Source organism: Apteryx mantelli, chromosome 2 (assembly GCF_036417845.1).
Source record: "Apteryx mantelli isolate bAptMan1 chromosome 2, bAptMan1.hap1, whole genome shotgun sequence".
In the NCBI taxonomy this organism is placed as follows: Eukaryota; Metazoa; Chordata; class Aves; order Apterygiformes; family Apterygidae; genus Apteryx; species Apteryx mantelli.
In genome coordinates this window covers 71010246-71029753 of record NC_089979.1, presented here as the reverse complement: position 1 = coordinate 71029753, position 19508 = coordinate 71010246, and positions in this window count along the sequence as shown.

The window sequence follows — 19508 nt, the reverse complement described above, 5'->3', positions numbered from 1 at the left end:
TCTTTGCTTTTTAAAGTCTCTGGAAGCACTAGCCTACAAGGAGCTCAATGATTCTGAAAAGCAGGCTAGATACCTCGGGGTTTAATGTGGATGTACTTTAGTTTCTTAACTTCTAGACACTGGTGTTTAAAAATAATGGTTTCAATAAAACCTCTAGGATAAGGCTCAATAATAGCTCCTAACTATAAAATCTAATAATAATACTTGATATTTCAATGTCACCTTCTATAGAATGCTCTCAAATATTTAGCAAATCTTCAACTTCCTTTTGCTTTGAGAGGGTAATTTCCCTCACTACCTGGAAGGCAGAACAAACTCACACAAGAAAATAATGCCTTTTTCTACATCTCCACCAAACAGAACTACCTGCTCTGAATATGTAGGATGATCCGGTTCTACTGTCAGTAAGGACTAGGTTCCAAAAGGAGAAAGGACTGAAACCTATATATAACAACACATACCTGCTTTTCATTATAAAACACTCATTAAAGTTTGTGGTCTGGAATGAGTTAGAGATTATGCACTAGCCAGATGGCAGGTGTAAGGCATGTTTGTCGCTTTAGCTTACTTAAAGTCTGCATGCTACAACATACCGCTACTCCCTCTGCCTGTGTTTGAAAACACCAGATTTTCTTTTGCTGCTTTTCTTTCACATCAGGATCAAGAACTCTGACAGTGGCATCCCCTAGCTCCTATATGTACAATAAAAACATGCATTGCACAGTATATGCACACAAGGAAAGGGTCCATTTGTGATAAGACCCCAGTTTACCAACACCGTAACTCATGCTGCAAAACATAAGAGGTGACTGCCCCAGCTACCTGCCTTGCCAGCTCAGAGGTCACCATTCCCATAGTAGAGGCAACTGAATGGGCAGCACACATCTGTGCCTCAGCTGCTGGAGTTCACAGCCTGAAATAATCACAGGAACTCTCGCTAAAGACGCCTGCAAGGACTCAGGCACACACTCTGTCTTGGGTTGTTCTTACCCAGGCTCACATATAGCCTGCCCACAAAGCACCTTTCCTGCATTGGCCGGAGATGAAAACTCTCGAAATAACAGGAATCAACGAAGTTCCTGAGTCAGAGCTCTAATACACTGTGGTTATATGATGGCTAGTTACCATATATGTCTCTGCACAGCCACAGCTGAGTTCAGCTAGTCAGAACATCAGGGCCAGAGTGGGAAATGAGTATACACACATATAAAAACAGGAACTCTGTATATAAGCACTTGTGTGCACGTGAATATTTATAAACACATACGGAGTTTCCACGAGGCTTTTCTGAAGGCTGACGTAGAAAAGGACAATATTGGTCGTATGCCTTCAGAACAGAAAAAAATACATTTTAAAAAGAGGGTATTGCTACTGCCGGGTTCTCATGCCCCAGGAAAAGAGGACTGAAATGCAGCAGCTTTGCTCCATCGAAAATGTCGACATTGTCATTTTGTGCTTTTTTGTTTGTTTCGTTTTGTTTTGCGCCCCCCGGAGAGGCGCGGAGAAGGGCGCGGGGCTGGCGGCGGGGCGCGGCGGGGCGCGGCGGCTCCCGAGGCACCGCAGCGCCACCTGGCGGGCGCCGCGGGCGCAGCAGCGGTCGTGTCAGCGCTACTTCTGTAACGTCGCCACAAGAGGCGCCGCCTGAATTCGCCGCGGCCCCACTAGCAGGTACCCCTCGCTCACCAGCGGAGACTTTGAGCATAGGCATTTCACTTGCCCATCTGGCAGGCGAAACTAGCGCCGGCCCGATGGGAAGCCCACGGCCTGTCCCACCGTGCCGTCGCGCAGACAAATGACATTATGCTATTAAGTCAAAATCACAGGGAGAGTAAATGGAAAGTTGACCACATTGTGAACACATGTAACATCAGAACACCCAAGACAAAAAACACAAAGTTAATAGAGCACATTATTTTTATCCATAGTCTCAAGATATTTTTAAACAGATGTTGCCAAATGGTTTAGACCTTGAATCACACATACCTTAAAACAGATCACAACCGTTTGAGGAACAACCCCCAGGCTCTGAGCTGTTACATCGCTAAATCAGCCTCCTTGTTGCTAGCTGCCAAACAACAGCCATTGTTCCTGGACTATCTAGCCAAAAATAATATGATGTACAACTGTGTTCCCACTGTTGCCTTTGCAAAAGTACTTTCAGTTTCCAGAGCTGCGTGGATTTTATGGATTGGTTACCATACAAATAAACCCAACAGCAGCTGAAGAACTTGAAAAGCAGCTAGAAACATTGAAGGTGGATGGAGTAGAAATGAGAATGATAGGGAATGAAAAGGAAAAAAAAACATTATGAGGGAGAGTTTATATTAAAAGACAGTGAAATGTTTAAATTAAGCAGCTAGTTTTTGCATCTGTTCTGTTGTTTTCACCTATACAACATCTGAGTCCTCTTTCCATGCACTTTTGCCACTAAGACTTGCGTATTGTTTTTACATATTATTATTTATGAGCATGGCCATTGCACACTTACATCTTAAATGTTTCTTTTAGGTGACTTTGATTTTAGAGAGAAAAGGAGTTACAAAGAGTGGGAAATATATGGAAGGCTAACGAGTTTCCACTTTTAGCATTTCTTCCCTTTCTTTCACTATGACCTTGCAGATGTTTGTTCTCAAGGCACAAATATCAGTTTCAAAGACTACTTGTGAGGAAACACACAATGGCTACCAGTCCCTGTTGGGGAAGAAGTTTGTTATTTGAATACAAAATATCGGGAAATCATAGGCATCACGGACACACAGCTAAATATAAATATAGTCTGCATCTCACGGGAGATCTGTATTGAAATCAAAACTTCACAGAAAAGCACGCAGAAGAAAAACAAGTTTCCGAAGGTGCTTCCTTAATAACTGATTTTATTTCCTACCTGTAGCTCAATAATTACCAGTGAAGGATCAGCTTAGCCTTACTGCTGTTAACAGCCCAGGCCGTGGTCAACTGGTAAAACTTTGTATTGCTGCTGTCTGTGCTGTACCTTTTTTGATATAAAGGAAAGAAGACAGTATCATCTAGACTGTCAATTGTTCATCTTCCATCAATAATACATTTTGAATACTTATAAAGAAAGTCCTGAAAGACAGAACAAACACACATATCCACATTCGCATTGTACATGATTTGAAAGTATGACTTTCCAGTTGCTTTCCATGTTCCTACTTCTTGTCATCAGTGTACGTCCAAAATCTCAGTTCTAGATTCTGATTCAAATTTAGAGCTGAACTTTGATCTAAGTTGGTAATCATAAGTGTAGGAAAACCAAAAAGGGACAAGAAAAGTCACTTCAACTATTTCAGATGAAAACTAATTTTTGTTTTAGGTCCAGTTTGAATTTCTAGCAAATACTCAAGCTGATTTCCTTATAATGCTATCCAATTACAACATATCTATTAACCACAGCCAGTTTATTGCTGACAAAATGCTACATATGGTTGCTATAATGGGCCTCTGTTTAGCCATTACCAGCTATTAGTGAAATGATCTATAGTTTTAAAAGGCCATAGCAAAACAGTAGAGAAACACTGAAAAAATCAGATCCCCCAAGTCCAGCAAAACCGGATGGAGAGAAACTCAGTTAAGCTCTCCCTTTAAATGTGAACATACCTTATAAGGGAGAAAGTATTACAACATTTAAAGCGTGGTCTGTAAGCAAATTCTGAGTCATTCAAATGTAACCCCCCAAAGCTCTGTGCCTAGTGGAATGCGTATGTTCATCATAAAAGTATGTTGCACTGAACACACAACTGCAATGACTTCCTGCTTGGAGGGATCAAAGTCTATTCATCTAGAGAAACACGTGCTTGGGTTCAGGTCTGACCACCTGAGCTCATACAGTACATGCTCCTTCTGGAACCGAAGGAAAGGAAATGAGCCGGAGGAAACGTATGGGACATCGTTCCACGAGAACTCTGTTGTCATCAGCTAAAAAATAGAGTCACAATGGAAGTAAGGTTGATCTGCTCATTATGCTGACAAAAAAAAGAAAAAGAAAAAGCTGTTAATGGTGCCTTTAGGAGTTTCTGAGTTTGTTTTGTTTTGTTACTGGGAGTTGGAGTTTTCTAAATTATCAGTGGATTCACAAATTACTCCTACATTCTTTGTCTGCGTATGTGAATGTTGTCTCCTATTCCCAGATGAGAAAGACGTTTTAAACAAATTGATAGCATGGAATTTTCCCATACAGCTGCTATCAGGCAATCAGAGCACTGCATTGCATGTTAGAAATGAAAAATGTGCTTACACTCTTTTTAACTTGGACTAGCCTTTGAGTTCCTCCTCCTTGTTTCAGGGTCAGAACAAGATAGAGCAATATCTTCCAAACGACAGCACTTTTCATTGCTGCATTTCTCCAGTAAATGCTAGACATAGTCTTGCCCTGGGTTTGATCCTTTCACACACCTATCTTAACTGATGGCAAGTTTCAATGAAGCAGAGAAAACAGTAGCCAGAGAAATGAAAAATAAACACCATTGTATCAAATGCAAGTAGCACATTGGTGAAACTTGTGCACCATGTCTTATTTGTGTGTTGCCTCATATGCTTTGAGGAGCAATCAGTAAAGCATAATTTCCCTCAGGCTTGAGTTACTAGGATAGATTGAAAATATCTCAAACTCAGACTTACAGTGCTGAGCCTTCTTATGTTGATTTTCATATGGGAGGACTTTCCAGTGGGAAAGGAGGCATGCACAAAGGGGAATTCGCCCCTTGCTACCATATAATCACATGAAACGTATAAAACTTCTTACTCCTACAGGGTTAAAGAGGAGATTTAGGTTTGGGCAAGCAGTACGGTCATAGAATAATTTCATAATTAACTAAGGGGTTCCTGTCATTTAACTTCACTTGTCTCGAGCTTTCGCTTCCCCATTGTTGGGAACAATCGGGGCATTCCAAGCCCTGACAGCATAAAGCAGCCGCCGGCAGGCCAAATCTTTCAACGATCTATTGCTAAAGGCGTGCAGCAGCGGCCAACTCGAGGACCCTGCTTCCTGCCATTGTTAGCACAGCAGCCCTGGAATTTCATCCAAATGGATTTGACCCCTTCACTAAATAGCCAGTGCATATTTCCCTGATTAGTATATTCCTGTGCATGGATAGGGTGAGGTGGGGGTGGTGGAAGGAAAGCAATTTGTTCCATTCTTGCCAAACTGATATTCGTGTGTTATTCTATGTTGGACTCCCTGCTCTGCATGCTGTTTTGCGAGGAACGGCAGCTCACTCATCTGATATGGAGCTGATCTGTGCACCTAGCGTGCATTTCATCAGCAATGGTTGCAGAAGAGATAAAATAATGGCAAGAATGCAGTTCTTCACTTTGCTAGAGTTGCACTTGTGAAAAACATCTACTAGGTGCTATTTGGGTCCTGTGCTATAGAAGGCACTTAGCAATGAAGATGATGTTGTTTCAAATTTTCAACTCCAAAATGCATTATACTTTCTAATAGTGCAGCTGTCAAACTATCATAACTTCTCACCATGCTTGCATGCATTTTTTCTTTCTGTACATGCTTACTGATTTTGCCCCAGCTTTCCCTGTGCCAGATGTGGCCTTGGTTTCTGCCTGTGAGAAACACTCTCTTTGCAGTTCAGAGGCTCTTTTTGCAGAAGAGTTAATTCTTTCTTTTTTTTTTTTTATCCATAAGATATTTTTCATAACTGTTCACTGACACTAAGCCTCTGACATCTCAGATGATGCTCCAGTTCTGTCCCACAAGAATACATCTGAATGGCCTTCTTTGCCTTGTGATTTGATGGGTGTAGTCACCCCATTCACAACCACTGTTTTCAGCTTTCTCTGAGCCTTGTACTCCTACAAACTTTGTTCTCTTCTCAGATGTCTCCATCTGTTTTTCCCCTCATATTTGCACCGAAAAATGCCCTCATAAAATTCCCTTTGCCTTTTAACTAGGCCTCAAAACGTACAACAATGCTATAATGCTGAATAGTTGTCCATTAGCATTCCAATATGCTTCCAGCTGCCCCATTTTGTTCCTCTTTGTTCTATTCCTTGCAACCTTCCAAGAAGAGAAACTTCACGATTTCTTCCATGACAAGCTGCTGATGTCTAAGAAAAGATCACTGTTGCCAGTTCTACCTCTATCATCCAGTCTTTCCCTCTGCCCATTCAACAAACCTTTTCTTAAAGCCAAAGATTGAAAAAGCATTGAAATTTGAATCCAAGTTTTGCCTTTGTAGCTGGTCTCAATTTCTGCCCTAAGGCATCCCCTCATCCCCTGGGGGAGATGGAAAGGTTAGAACTGCCTCTCTTCTCTCCTGTCATTCAAAACATCCATGTCTGTCTTAAATAGATTATTTTGAATTAACAGAAAACCCTCTTTTCTCACCTTTACTCCTTCTGTATCTCAGATGTTACTCCCTAGCAGATGTTTCCCTCCCTTCTTCACATTGGGACCTCACAGAAGCACTATTTCTCTATGCTCTCCCTGTTCTAAGCTTCTGTTCTGAAGCAGACATGGTAACTTTATAAAACATTACTAATCCTAGTTAAAAGTTATTCAGGGAAAGGACTATAGTTTGCCATGTATTAATACAGCTCTTTGTATCCCAGGGCCATGGCTTCCTTGTAACTTTAAGCATGACTGAATGTCAAAGGATAATAATCATAAATTGTGTTTCAACAGATTGACCTTCCTAAAAGAATATTGAGCAATACTTTGTTTGAATAGATTTCCAGGTACTTTGGGTCAGAACTTCAGTTACATGTCAGCACACTTCTATCTGAAGTTAGTGGCATCATGTCAGTTTACATCTGGAGTAGCCGACCTGGCACATGTAACCCTGTATTGTGACTCTTTCATCTAAGGAAATCTAAATATCCCAAAAGTACTAATTAGGTCTAAAAATGGGATAAAGACTTTAATACCACATTTACAAGCAGGGAACTGAGTCTTGGGAAGACAAGACCCAGGTATACTCCATGATATCTTCTGCTTCTGGTTGGGTGCAGACCAAAATGCATCTAGACTGGGTTTTCAGTATGACTCAGCACAGGAGAAGGCAGAGGAAATTGCTGGCTGACAGTACTACTGTAGGGATCTCATATTGGGTCCCCCAAAATAGAAAAGCACATAACCCAGAATCTACTTTAAAAAACACATAAGGCTAAAAGGTCTGGCCAGAACCCTGCAGGCATAACAGAAGAGGATCTGGGTCTTCAGGTTCCTGGCACAAGACCCTCATTTGATCCCCTATGTCTTTAGTGGGCTCTGGATGAGACTCAGTGCATGGAAAACAATGTTTCCTGTGCACTGTGCTTTAACTTTGGCCATCCACTCAACTATGCATTCCCATACAGTCATGTGCTACTATTATGGTTTTAATTAGCAAAGGTTACACAGCTATATCTATTGTTTCAGTAAAGTTTTGGCCACAAAGTCCACGGGGCCAATCTGAACTGAAAGCCAAGGTTATCAAGTAATCAAGCTAAACACATTTGTTGTAATTATGGCTCCATATTTGTTTTATTCACACACACTCACCTTCTTCTCCTACCCTCCCTTCCCCCAAGCCCCACTGCTAGCTTACCAGTTTGGACCAGTGTATTTTTGCTTTGTTGTGAACTGTAATTCTGCATCATGTAGACAGCTGAATAAAATCCTATCTATGTACCAATCTAAGCTGATATTTTGACAGAGATGATACAGGTGTTATGGGTGTGCCTTGCCAACAGTGGGGCAGTAAATGATGTTACAGCGAAGAGACACCATTTGAGCTGATAAAGTACATTGTAGCTGTGCTGCATTTTCAACCTCCATCCAGGCTGCTTCTAGCCAGTGGATTCAAATACCATAGCTGAGAATTCATCCCATGCCAAAACAATAATGAGAGATGAAAAAAGATTTGGACAGTCTTCCCCTTTCACTCTCATCCAGACTTTAAAGAAGAAACAAATAACTTCATCACACAGATATTCTGAAATAAAAGTGCACATAGAAGATTGATCATGGACCAAATTTTCTCAGTTGCACTGGCAAAATTTGTGTGCAACTACATTGAAAATTTGGCCCCTGCAACTATAAAAACCTCTTCTCTTCTAATAGTGAAGAAGGTTATGTCTGATAATCTACATAAAGTATCAGATTAACTGATACTTCATTCCACATGGCTGTTCTCTTGGCATTTACATTTCACCTATCTTGGGCTGTGTTACTAAACTAGTCCATTTTATTTTTATGTACAATTTATCACTTTTTGTTTTCCATAAATTAGCATGAGACAGTTATGTTTGGGTCACTGCAATGAATGTTTATGTTAAAAAAAATTGTAATAGGCAGCTTAAAATGGCTTATTAACTGATTTAATTAAATGTTTATAAACTCTTATATGGATAGTTTTACCTATTTAAGCTTTGCTTGTTTCAGTGTAATTAGGCCTTTTAGAGATCCAGCTGTACTGATAGCAGTTTACCTCCCCAGGTTGCTTCTCCCTGTCTTTAAATGCTATATTGAAAAATCATACAATTTTAAAAATACTTCATTTTGGGTTCTTTTTATTTGTATTCTGGCCTCTGTGTATTTAATCATTAAGTCCCACTCTTTTCTCAGAAGCTTAAATGGAGACGGGATTCTTTTTTTTTTTTTCCCACCTTTTTTGCTTTATATATGAAATAAAAGATTCTGTTATGATTAAGTGACTCTAGAATGTAGAGTCTAAACAAAGCTGACACCATGATTCACAACAAAAAACGTAGGAACTTGCAACACAGCTATAGTACTCTGTAAAACTGAATTTGGTATCGCAGCCTGCAAACCACTCTCGTGCATGCACTCTCAGCAAACTCTAAGCCCACATTTGACTTTATGTTTGTGACAGGCTAAAACTGCACACATGGTAAGGTGCTCAGATGACAGAGAATAACTATTAAAGCCCTTGAGTATCGATGGAAGTGGATTAAACCAAGTCTCCCCAAGGTGCTGCTCATAGGTTAATAGTGTCTTCCTGGAAAAATAGCGTGGCTTTTGTTCTTTAAGTTCTCACACTACTTTATTTCTCAATAGCTTCTCCATATAGAAAAGCCTTAGGTAGCTCTTCCTGAGCTCTTTAGCTAGAGAGAAAAAGATGCCAGCTATTCTGAAATCCAGCAGTGATCCCTTCATCAAAACCTCTAACTCAAGGGTTATTCATGGCCACCATTTGCCTATTGTTAGCAAAATGTCATGGATGTAGCATAGTGGTTACCTTCTTCCTTTTCATATATGCAACCAAAAAGCCTTTGCCATAGAAAATCATGTTCAGCTTACCTAAACTGTAAGACTTATCCTTCTTTCAAGGCTTTAAGTAGATCCAAATATGGTGACAGACTTTTACAGATCAATCAGAATTTTGTAACAGATGAAGTCAAACCCTTAGGGGAAACTCTTCTTGGAATCCCAAAAAACATTAAGGAAAAAGACATAGGTAATTCTCCAATAAGAGAAGAGAGGTCAGATCTGATAGAGCAGATGGACAATTTTATCCTTTCTCAAAAAAATAAGGGGGACAATCTGTTCGGGATTCCTCAAAGTTTTTGCAAGAAAGAACTTACATCAGAAACAGAAAGATAATAACTGTTCCTCTTCTCCAGCATCTATTTTGTTTTCCTAGCTAATGGCATTTTAAGCACAGCATTGATTAGCTTAGATTTCATCCAAGCTTTTCTGGAACTATTCACCCATAGTGAAGAAGATTCTTCATCCTCAAATGCAAATAAGAAGCAGTTTCCTTTTAGAACAGTAGATTCCAAACCATATTATCCCTCGTACCTGGAATTTGACAGTTCAGCAATTAAAATGAAAAAGTTTCTTGACTTTTGATAAAAACATGAATTTGAATATTCTTTTTTATAATATCTACTTTTTTTCAATTCCCTCTCTAATTTTCTTGCCAATAAAGGCAGTTATATAAAAAATGAGCAGCTGAAAAAGACACATAGCACACTCAGAATCAATCCAGTAGTAAGTATCAATGATATTTCATCTGACTCCATGCAAGAGAAGCAAGACCTAGTTTGCCTGTCCCAAGTAACCTTTTTTATTTCCTTTAGGGTACAGAGAACAATTTACATTTTGTAAAAACTGCATCACTCACAGAAAGAAATGAGTGCTACTCACTGAGCATAATTTCTAACACAATTGCTCTGTCACTGTATCATATTCCTATTAGAATGAAAAATGAGTGGCCGAGGTTAGTTTTGCACTGGAGACTTGTCACTAGCTATTTCATTGCTGTACTCTGAAAATGCTTGTAATTAAATCTGACAGGCACAAGAAATTACTTAACGTTATGCTAGTACAACACAGAGCTCTTGAGGAAGGCCAGAACATCAGATATTCCTGTTTCAGGCTTCTTTAGTTCTCAATGAACAGTGACAAAAGTACATTATTGCATGAGTACCATTTACTTAATGAATCTAGACTCTGATTTGGTCTGCCCTCAGATAAGGCATTCAGTTATCACAAGGCTGTGTGTTCTGGCTACATAGTACAGAGAAATGTGAAACAGTAGGTAGGATGCTGCAACTTGTACCGGTTAGCTTGTGCCAGAATGTTTTACAATTGAGATAAAGGTGATAAAAGATGATGTTCACCTTATGTCCTTTCTGGCAGTGACCCTTATGAGACTATGTTCAATTCATTTTCTGTTTAGCTGGCTTGTTGTTATACACAGAGTTGAAGAAAGAGACAACAACTAATAAAACAAGGAATAAATGCACAAAGCCTCCTGATGGCTGAAACTCTAAAAGGGTCATTTTTTTGGTTTGCTTGCTTTTGTTTTCTGCCAAGGATATTGCTTTTTTTCTGCTTCTGCCATTTAGTTTCTCCAGTTCAGTTTCTCTGCCTCTCTCTTTGATACCAGCAACATAATAAGAATAGAGTATAAGGGAGAGAGATTTGGCGGTTCCTAAAAATCACACCCTTTTTCTGTCTCCACATTCCCAATTTCTACAACTGTGCAGTTAGAACAACATGAGGGTGAACGGGGAATCTAGAAAGCACAGTGTTACTCTAGCCTTTGAGTCCCAGCTTTTCAAACCTTTTATTTCTGTGAAAGAGTTCAATGAATCTAAAACAGCATTTCTAATAAGAAGCTTTAAGTGCTTAAAAATACAGGGGTGTAGGGACAGGAATCAGAATTCTGCATAATGGATATGAAATATTTTAGCATTGGAGCTTGTGACATAGACTAATTCTTTATTCTATGACTTGCCTTTGCTTTATTCCCTTACCATCTCCTCTGTGTTGTATGCATTCACAGTACTTTTCCAACAGTTAGGCAGCAGTGGCAGTACAGAGAACAGCCATCACCTGGAACACAAGGTGAGATTTTAGTTATGCCATCAATATGCTATGCTACTTAAAGATGTCAAGTTTTTTTTTTTTTTTAAACAATAACTAATGCCATGCTCTGCTTGAGGATTTTAAAGGAAAATGTGTTTTAGAAAACACGCTTGCATGCTCCAAGATCTAAGCAACTTCATGGTGTCTCACAATGAGGAAGCATAACTTATGTTTTTAAAAATGACAACTGGCACATGAGTAGCACTAATGCCTCATGCAGTACAATCACTGGTATTTCAAAAGGTGAATACGTAAGCATTGATATCTGTAAGGTACTCTGCTGCCTGCATGTTACTTGAAAGTTGCTGGGATTTAGTGGGATTTTTTTTTTTGCATCAGGAGCTTTTATCTTTTCTGTAAAAGCAACAATTTGATTGTAAACCAAAGCTTGTCAGGTGACTTAGCTTGCCGAAGACAAAACAATGGTGTCCTATAGAGTCTGATACCAGAAAAAAGCAAAGAAATCATTGTGATAAATTCTGAGAATTATAAAAAATAACCTACTTTTAAAATCCTGTGGTCTTTCTGTGAAAACAAAGTTACACAAGAAAGAAGCAGACAGTGAATTTCTACTAGATAAATTTTTACTGGTGTTTCCTTAAGTGTCTGGATTATCTGTTGTCATCTCAAACATTGGTTCATACGATCATAGGTTAATACTTGTAGGAAGGGACCTTATCCAGCCCAACCTCCTGCTCAAGTGGAGTCAGCTATGAACATGTAGGTTTTAAGAGTAATCCTCCCAGTTTTTTGTTTCTGTCTTAAAAAAAACACTTAAAAATAGAAAGCAGCCTTTCTTGCCATCAAACTTTAGAAAACATTTACATTTTACACTTTTTTAAAACATGGATATTTAAAGGTGACAGAACATGGAGATTTCACATTATCTAGTACCCTGTTAAGAAGGCAGGGAAAGACAAACTGTTTCAGTAAAGAGATATATTAGTACATACAAGGGAGGACGTATGGAAGATTTCTGTTGTCACATCTGACTGTTTAAGACCCATGAAGGCAACAGGTAAAAAACTGCTATTGCCTTCAATAGGGTTGATTGCCACATGATTTTATCCTAGGGAATTACAATGATGTAAGCCAAGACTGAGATCATAATCAAGCCTTTAAATTCAGTCAGAAAAGTGCTGGGGAGAAACAGTGTTAACCAATATTTGTATTTCAGTTGAGGCTGTATTATGATCAAGAAATAGCAGAGGAACTCAGAGAAACAAACCATCTCCCTCCCCACCTCAAACCTCCTCCAAAACAAAATCTTTACTTGCACATCTGACTTCTTTTGACATGCTTTTGTTCATGTAGCAAACTTGACTTTAAGCCCAGGAGAGCTTAAGAGTTCCCAGGAAAGAAAGCCATTCAACAGCAGAGCAATAAAAAGCTAAGAAGGGCCACATCATGTGCTGAGCTCCAAACTGAATGTCTACGCGGGGATTGAGCTAATGCATAAAATGATGAAGTAGGAAGCTGCTAATGACAGATGAGCTCAAAATGGAATGGTTACTAGGATTCTCAGGTGCCTATTAGATGAAAAAAAAATAATTGTAGCAAAGGAAAATGTAAGAAAACATTTGGAAAAAAACCTATTCATAGGGTCTATTAGGTGTGAAAGCCTCCCTAGCGAAGAGCAGTTGCTTCGTCTTGAGGCAATTGAAAATTGATTTAACAAAGCTTTGGAAAATACTCCTCCAAAAAAAACAGTATTGCATTGGCAGGGGGAAAAGACAGGGTGATCCAGAGGGTCTTTTCTATCTCTAATTACCATGACCTCAGCTGGACATGCCCAAAAACTTTTAGAAAGGAATGCACGTTAACACTTATATGAGGACATGGGCCCCTAGAGAGATGAATGCATAATTGCTCCAGCAAAGAAACATCATCTAACTAGTCAGGAATGAAAAGATATTGTACACAGAGCCAGTGTTCATTCAGCTGTGCAATTTTTTTTATTTTTTTTATTTTTTACTTACCATCAGCAGACTCCTAGTGTAATCTAGGCAATTGATTTCAACAAGGTTTTCTATCCCAGTTACCAATGAACCTCACACATTTCAAATCTTTTTAAAGTTCAGATTAACACTTCAACTCAGCAATATTTTATAGCAAAAATTTTTAAAAATTGCACTAGATAAGTCCAAATTCATTTTAGAAAGAAGTTGCAGTATGTTTCAAATATTATCCTCATTGAATATGCCTGTCCTCAAAACTAAGGACTGTAGTAAGAATTAGGACTGACTGAATTCGTATTGTTAACTCTACTTAAAAATATAGAGTATTTTTTGAGGCACGTTAAAATATTTATCTTTATATCCTGTCTGCTGAAAAAAAATTTAGTTGAAAAAAAGATTTTGGAAAAAATATTTCAGTTTTTACATGGTTTTAAAATAGCAAACAACTTTTTTTTTGAGATATAAATTTTTACCACAGGTATTCAGCAATGTTATAGCTAGGTTTTTGTTTACAATTTTCCATTCAATAAGCACATTAAAATGCCAGAGGAGATTAAAAACAACAAACTTGAAACCACAGCCATTAAACATTTCCTGAGAGCGAAAAGGAATTACTGACATTTTTATTGTTTTATTTTTAATAATAAGAAAGCAGAATGACTTTGTTTGAACAGCAAGTTCTGAGGACTTGTCAGAACAAACATTACTAAGTCCTAAAGTGGTGATAGTTGACTGCAATTAAATACAGCGTTCCGACCTAAAGAGCTCATTGTATAAACAACGTAAACCTACATGGTTAAATCAAAGGATTAACATAAAATTGGCATGTGAGCATATAACTATGTCAAACTGTGGGCATACTATCACTGGCTTTTAGTATCCAAGGCAAAGGCCTGGGAATGATATTAGGAATAGAGTTACAGAGAAAGGCTGAGAGCCGTCCCCAGCCCCAGCTCAACACAGAGCAATAGATGCCCTCTAGGTCTGAAATGGGGGAGAGGTCTTGTAGTTGTAGGGTCTTTCCCACCACAAACTCTGCCCACCAACTCCAAGGTGGACTTCAGGCCTAAAATTTTTTGGGACTGAGATGAACAGAAAACACATAACTGGGGACCTCTGGTTCACGACATCAGCTTTGTTCATGCTGAAGATAAATGTCTAAAGAGAACAAAATTTATAGTTTGGGATTTTTCTAGTGTTAAAATGATAAGGGAAAAACTCCTCACTAAGTGCTCCATGGTGATATGACCATTTTTTACTCACTTATAATGTTCAAATTACATTAAAAGGTACAATAGGGAAAGACTATATTTGAAAGAAAGATCAGGATATGAACTTCTACCCAATCTCAAAGGGAGGTGAGGATTTTTTATTACTTATTATTGTCTTTGAGATTAGCCTTAAAAACAAGAGCTATTTTTGAAACTGAAACATGAGTGAAATGTTTGGGGAGTGAGCCAGGGTTTCCTAGGGCACTGCTTCTTAGCTGGGTTTGAAACATTCTAGAAAATGCCTTTTTTTTTTTTAATGACACACACAGTTAGCTGCACCGTGATGCTTGATAGGGCTGAACCAGAACTGGGGAGAGACATGCATCTGTGGCTGAATGCAGAGTGCATTCCCAGTGCTGGCAGCAGGAACCTCAAGCCTTCGGTACTCTGCAAAGTAACCAGGCCAGCAGAGGTACCTTGTTCTGCACCTCAGGACAGTTTTCGCCCTCTGGTAGGCCATGGCCAGAAACCTACCAAACCATGCTCTTTTAGGGTCACTAACCTCCTTGGCAGTGCTTGTGTTCCCCGACATGCAGCCCAAGTAGATACGCATCCCCGACATGAGTGCAGTAGGTAGAATAAAGTACTCCTTTGCTCTTCTTTTCCTAAGAGAACCCTGAGAGCAATATGATCTGGAGCTTATGGTTTACATTACCCAGCCTACACCCACTAAAAGTGTGATTTTTAAAATGCCACCATAGTTCTATATGCTACAGAGACTTCATATGTATGTGCATGTCCGTAAGTATTCTAAAAATCACAATACGCATGCATGTGCTCATTACGGAGTAGGCTTTTCATACAAACAGTGCACTTGGAAAACTTAGCTAGACTGTGTTTCTTAAAAATCACAACCAGATTAGACTGCACAATATAGGCACACAGCAAGGAATTTAAGTAAGAAACCCACCTTTAACTCATTGAAAACAACACGCCTACAGCTAAATATGCACTTATACTCCTTGCTAAAGTGGGAACTTTAAGATTTGCAAGGAACAGGTACAAAATAAATCAGAAAGTGGAATTTTAATTATTGTTCCCTTTTCTCAAATGTGAGTGCATGATTAAAGTTTTGAGGGACAATTTAATATATAAGTTCAGTAGAATATAAGTTGGAAGAAATGCTTTATCTTTAATGTATATTATAAATTCTCTGGGATGAAAAATTAAATTTGATTACCATTTGATTACCAAAACCATTTTCTGAAATGGTTTAGGAAATAAGAACTTTTCCTAACAGTAGAGTGTGACTTTTAGGTCATTCTATTATGCAGAGAAGATAGTGGGCACCCATTCCCAAGAACATAACATAGCCTTATTTGTGTCTTTAATGAAGATATTCAATTAAGTGCACATTGGATTAAAAATGTTATTCTATAGGGATCCTGCCAATTCTGCAAATGTCTTAATGTCTACAGTATTACCATTCAAGAATCATAAGAGGCCTTGATAGTTGACAACATTTTCCCAAAAAGGGAATATTTTCTTCCTCACAAAACTGAATATTTTAGAAGAAGTAAAATAAAAAGACACCCACAAAATTGGCATCTGCCCAAATGTATGGTGGAAATAAAATTTGAATCTGCCCTTTGTAAGTGGCTTCAGCCAATGTTTTGAAAGCTGACATTCTGTCTGTTGCATTTTGTGTTTCACTGGGCTCCTCTGCACCTGTCTCATACTGTACATATCTGAAATTCTTCTGTATTCTTTATCATTTCAAAGACAGGAACATAAACATCTCTGCTTTTCCTGAAATGACTGTCAGTGTCTGTGTATACATCACTGAAATTTCCTAGACTCAAAAGCTGTTTTCTCTTGCCAGACACCACTGTGGGTCTTCCTGAACAGCAGGCATTTTTTCAATAGCAGCTTGCAGCTACTAAGGAAGAATAGAAGGTCATTTTCTAAGACAGGATGCCAAGAGGACAGGAACTGAATGGTGCTGGCTGGCCACGAGACGCCATGCAAATCAAGAATGCAGTGTGGTCCCCAGGGAAATAGTTCATGAGCCTGGAGTATATGATAAACCCACAAATAAAGCCTTCTTAGGGAACTGTGATAACAATGTGCCCCATTCCAGAATGGTAAAAAACAAAGGTTGCAAAAGTCCTTGCAAAGCAGTGCTCCCATAGATATCTCTGCTTTCAAGGAAAAGAAAAAAAATTGGCAAGTTTTTCATTCCTGGTTATTTTTTGAAAACAAAAACAGAACAGCTAAGGGTTAATTCCTCTCAAAACCCTTAAGTAAATGATAGCAGAAAGTAGATGTAATACTCTTTCACCTTTAACAGGCAAAAAACACTGCTACTCCAAAGCCTGAAAATTTAAACATGCAGAAAACACCCACAAGCATTTACAATGTATTGGGGGAAAAAAGGTAAATGCCATAAATAAGGAGGTGATAAACAAATAGTTCCATAGTATAATACAAATAACTACTTTTCTGAATGAGGTGTTAACTACCAGGTAGGAAGATTAAGCCAATCTCTTCAGATTGGGCTTCTTACCCTTTTAATTTAGGCACTGTGCTGTGTTTTATAGATATGTTGTCTCTTCATTGCTGCTCATAAATTGAGCACAAATGGTCTGAGATACTTATTCATTCTTTTATTATTTGCCAAAGTTCAGTGACAAATCCGTGCAAATAGATCATGAAATGACTGCAGTAAGTGAACATTGTTCACTGTTAATCATTGATGCCGGGTGACAGGCCAAGTGCATAGGTTTGGGGGGCTGGTGGGGTGGGGAGGAAGAAAGGTATGGGACACAAAATAAAACATCCTTGTTAAGGTGATAGACAAAATTCTACCATGAGTGTATGAAATATGTGATGCAGCATGAGATTTAACAGGAGAAGCATAACTCAGAATGTTCTGGGAACTGAGTAAGGAAGAATCAGGAGCATCCCAGAATTCACAAGTCAGTCACACCACACGTGTGAATCAGTTCAAGCTTATTCTCTCACCCTGTCTGCAACCTCTGCTAGGCTTGAGGTTGCCTGCTTCTATTTCAGATCTGAAGCAGCCCCGGTGCATCCACGAGCTCATCTGCCTCTTTGTTCCAGGCATTCCTGCCAACAGCAGTACAAATAGCACAGATCTTTGTTGTTTTGCTTTATAAAAATTCTTTGACATGGTCAAGGATCACTTCTCTGAAGCAGAGTATGACAGCATACCTCACAACACACTACTTCAACAGCAGGATAAAGGCCTTACTGCCAAGGCCTAAAGCCAAAGGTGATTAGCTGACTTATAACAAAATAAATCACCACTGAGAAAAAGCAGAGCATCAAGTAGAAAGCAGAAAAAAAAAGTAGTTTGATAAAAAGCACCCCAATTATTCCATTTCAAGTGGAAAAGTTGGATACCAAAAAAGAAAGTACCTGGAAGACTGCCAAGACAACAGATGAACTATCTGTGTCAAGGCTGTATGTCTTTCATAGGCACCCCCAAGAATTAGTTCAGCAGTTAAGTAAAGCGAAGGTAAGCACTGCCTCCCTGTTTCTTAAAGGCATCCAGAATTTATCCATGGATGAGTATGAAACACATCCGCAGCCAAAACAGCTACAAAATGTCTCTAGAAGAGAAACTGCTATGCAAGGGCTTAACCATGTGACCAGAAAACTGTCAAAGCCTAAATATGGGCAGGTGTCCTTTACAATAGCTCCCATCTCTGGCACTGTTTAAGGTATTTTATTGCCTGGCTATATCATTTGTGGGTACTGTACTGCTGCTCATGCAGTGCTTTATCTTCCACCTCCAATTGCATGACATCCTCTCACAGACTTCAGAGGACACTGTTCAGACCATCTTATTTTAAAAACTGAATAGATAAAGATCAACCTGTTACCTGCCATCTTCTATGTCCTGCCAGGACTGGGAATTGTTCTCAAGCACTCCAGAAACCTATAATTAAGAATAAGGGAAGCATCAACCTTCTGATCAGAGAAAGTGCTAAATAGCTATTTAGCCAGTGCAATTTGCTTACATAATTGTCTACTGAAGAAAAACCCAAAGATTGGCATTAATTTTACTCTCTGTTTTCAAGAAGTGTATTCAACATAATCAGCCCTTTGCTCTACCGGTAATTCATATACTGACAAAGCTTTCCCGTTTCAGCTGCCCTCCTCTCTGTGTTTCTAAAGAAACGCAGAGCCATAGGAAAAAAAAAGTTATAATGTTGTTTTTTCACTTCCACAGCCTGTTCCTTCCCTTCCTCCCAAATAATACCTGTTCTCAGCAGTATGACCCCTAGGAAAGCTGTCTACCCAATTGATGGTTAAGAGCACTAAACAGTTTGGGAACTCAGGATGTTTTGGTTTTGGTTTGGTTTGGTTTTTTTTCCCAATTACTAGAGAACTCACAGTCCATGCAAGTATGTGAACTGTGCAAAAATAAGGCATTATAGGTCAAAAATAAGGTATATACAGGTCACCTTTCCTCCATCCCTAGGCAGTCAGCTGTTTTTTACAAAAGCTCAAATCTCCAGATAATTCTTCCTCTCAGTTTCACACATGTTGAAGACAAATATGAATCTGGGTTTGGATCTGCAATTTGAATTCTCCCCAGTATTCAGAGTTGCTCAGATTCAATTTCCCATTTCAGACACACCTGCAGAGATTAATTCATTTGGGAAAAATAAGAATAGCATATCATGATACAAAGCCTGCAAACAAAAAATATATTAACCTGCTTTGCAGATACCACTTATTGCTGAATGTATATATTCATCACAAAACTATTATAAACCCGACTCTTGGATTCTACTTCCTCATATTCAAAAACCTCCTATGCAATTATTTCTTATATGGTTCTTTTCTTCCCACCTTCCCCAGCCCCTGGCCTTCCTGGATATATGCCAGCTTTGTTTTTGTTCAAAAGTGAAAAACAAAATCTATCCCAGTAACTCACTCTGGCAAAGCCTAACC